The following is a 3,469-nucleotide window of genomic DNA, read 5'->3' as shown; positions in this document are numbered from 1 at the left end:
GAACCAAAATGTCCCAAATAGGTCAGTCAGGCTCAAACCAAGGAAAAGTGTATGTTCACAACACCTCCACAATGAAGCCTCCACAGGGAAGAGGGGAAAGGGAAGGTTACTGTGCTCCAGGCAGCAAAAGCACGGCCTTGCAGCCCATCCCTCACTCCAGTCTGGTGATTCCACATCCTTCCCATGGTAAAGAAACCTCACCATGGACCCCACAAAACACAGGCTCTGTCTGCCTGCAGGTCAGGTCTCACCTGTGAGTGTTGGTGTTTTGTGGCACTGGAAGGACGAACACATGGCCCAGCTCCTCCTCAGTAGCTCCACTTGTTTTAGCTCTGAGGTTCAGGCTTTTTGGGCCCCCATTTCAGTGCAGCCCATGATGCACTGAATGCAGGAAAGGGGCTGGAAGGGAGGATGCCTTTCCCTGGGGACACAGTCCCCATGGGAGGTTCCCCAGTGCCACCATCAGCCCTACCAGCACAGCTGGGTTGTCACCTCCTGAATGGTGCCATTGTTCCTGCCTCCAAAATAAAACAGACACAGGAGGCGTTTCCACCCAAAGAAAACCAGTTTCCACTGGTGACTTCTTCCCCCTTGCTCGAGAATCCTCCCTCCCTTTCAGGGCCCCCGTAGCTTTCCTTTGTGCCTCTTCCAGGATGAAAAGAGGTAGTCATTGATTGTATTAATAATTCAGGGCCTAATCTCACAGACGGGTGTTCACAGCCCGTGAGGTGGCAATCTTTCATCTTGAGATCAGGATCAGCCAGATCTTTTAGAGGTCAAGGAAGATAGCTGCAGCATGGAAAATGCCTTCAAAATAATAGGTTTAGGCAATCCTCATGCATGGATGGAAATGGCAGATGAAAAGCTCGTGTGTCTCATGCTCTCAGTTGCAACTGCACGTCAGCCCTGTGCTGCCCACAAACTCTTGAAGATGATTTCCATCAGTGTCAGTGAGCTGTGATCTCTGCTACATATCCCCTGGCAGGGGGACTGGAACTGGATGATCTTTAAGGTTCCTTCCAGCCCAAATCATTCTGTGATTCTACAGCATGTGCCAACCCATCAATATTCCCCCGGTCACCTGAGCCCTCCAGCATCTCAGGACAGCCACCTGCCTCCTGATAATGGTCTTGTGCTACCGTTCCCCTTTTCCCATGGCCAAGCTCCTCCTTTAACTGCCTGTTCACTTGTGCTGTCTTAATCATATCTGGAAGGACAAACTCTACTGGCACTATTTGCTTTGTTTGGTTTGTGGCCAGGAAGGTCCCCGCACAAGCAGAGCAGAAAATTCATCTCCAGGACTAAGAAACTGGTCACTAAAGTGGGGATTCACAAGCAAAGAAAAGGGAAATCTGAATATGCTGGATCTAATTGTAACCTGGCTGTACTTAACACATGGAGACCAAACTTACATCAGTACTCTTGGAGTTTCCCTGCAAGGACTCCACCCTCCAAGGAGTCCTTCTCTTGCCCCAGGACCCGCAGCCATCCCCACCAGTGCCCTGCTAGCTGGGTGCTGCTGTCACACAGGGGTGAAGCTCACCCACAAGGTGCCCATGGAGGGCCGTTGTTGCTCCTACACCTTTCAGGGTGTTTATGGAGGAAATGGCAAGGTCAAAGACATGCACCTTGCACCTGGAACTGGAGGTGCCAACTCCTGTTGTGATGCCAAAGATTAACGGGCGCGCTGATAAGAGCTGGGGGAAATGGCCAGCGGAGACTTCTGAGGGTTCCCACGAATGCAGCTGTGCTTTGCTGGAGCCTCCCCAATTTGGGGCTCCTGCTTCCCAACAGGGACTGGGCTCAGCACCAACTTGCTGCAATGCTCTGCTGCTGTTACCACGGCACCTCAGCGCCCTGTGCATTAGCATTCTTCTGTCCTGTGCTTTGTCTTCTCAGGGCAGCCCTTCCCCAGCACAGTGAAGCTGCTGTGGTTGCGGTGGCAATGCCCCCCCAGCCAGCAGGGGCACAGTCCCCAAGAGCTGGGATTAGTAACGCTCCAGTGTTCGGTATTTTACAGCCTGGGACTCGCGCCCGACCCACTGTGCACACCTGCAGGAAGGCCTGGGCTTGCCATCACTTCTCCCCCCTCCTCTTTGTCTGCTGCATTCACTTGGGCTCCTCTGAACAAGCAGTTTACCTTCTCCCAGGCAGGGTCTGTGCCTGGTTTCCTGTCTGTGCATCATCCCAAGCCTGACAGAAGCTGCTCTGTCTCTGCTGTGGGGTCCAGACACCACAGTATCCAGAACTAAGGACTGATTTGCGAATAATTATTACGGAAGGAAGCCGTTCCTTCTATAACTGATAACTTATCTGGTATACATCAGGCTTTCCCCAGTCTTCTCTCTGTTCCTGCTTTAATAACTCATCCCCAAACACGCTGTTCCTTTGTCAGGACTATACACTCACTGTGTCCACATTTAAGAGAAAGACCTCTTTGATGGCAAGGTTTCTGTAGCAGGGCTGTTTAGATTTGTTGTGATTAAATCACATCCATTTTCTAATTTGTACCTTACACACACTCAAATCCCTCCTTAAGCCTGAGCTGTACAGGCACATTTTGTCTTCACTGCTGACTTAATCAAGCAGTGGAGAGTTGCTGTGTGCTCTCTGCAGTCGCTGTCTCTTGCACACAGAGGAGAAAAGGGAGAAAGAAACACTTTGCAAAGGGCTGCTATTATCCGCGCGCTACGGCGACAGCATATTTAGTGTTTGTGGCTCTGGGGCTGCAGTAATTAATTGTGTGTCTGACACTTTGGTTGGCACAGCCCGGCACCCAGAGCTTTCCCATCGCCCTGGTCCTGTGCATGCCAAAACCAGCCCCCACAGGCCTCTCTGGGAGATGGGTGCTGATCCCAGGAGTGGTGGGGAGACTTGGGGGCAAGCTGCCACACTGCCCAGCTCTTGACAATGCTGGGCTCTTAGAGCAGCCTGGGGTCTCCATCCCATCCCCACCACACAGTCCTGCTGAGGATCCTCCTCCCACCCCCACTCCAGTCGTAGTCACAATCCCCCATCAATGTAAAGATGTTCTCAGCACCTACACACACCCCAGGTGGCTGGAGAGGGGGGATCCCCCAAACCCCACTTCCCCTTCATCCCCTCCCGCTGCAGGTGGAGCATCCCCACCTCTCCGGGAAAACCCTGACATCCCCCTCCACGTCCCTGGGCTGTGTGCCTGTGGGCGGAGAAGGGGTGCTGGGGGTCGGGCTGTTGCAGTGGAGACCCCCAACCCCTCCGCGGGGCCGGGGCTGCGCCTCCCTCCCGCCCTCCCTCCGCCGCTCCTTGCGAACGGCGCTGCTCAGCGTGTGCGGAGGGAAGGAGGGAGGAGGGAGAAGAGAAGGAGGGAGGAGGGAGGGGACCTCCCTATCTGGCTCTATCTCCTCCGCTGCCTCTCACATGCTCCGGGAGGGCGATGCGGCTCCCCGCGTCCCGCTGAGCGAGGCCGCCTGCACCCCGCCGGGGCTGC

Source organism: Catharus ustulatus, chromosome 12 (assembly GCF_009819885.2).
Source record: "Catharus ustulatus isolate bCatUst1 chromosome 12, bCatUst1.pri.v2, whole genome shotgun sequence".
NCBI classification, from domain to species: Eukaryota; Metazoa; Chordata; class Aves; order Passeriformes; family Turdidae; genus Catharus; species Catharus ustulatus.
The sequence above is the reverse complement of the archived record's forward strand: the minus strand, read 5'-3'. Positions refer to the sequence as shown.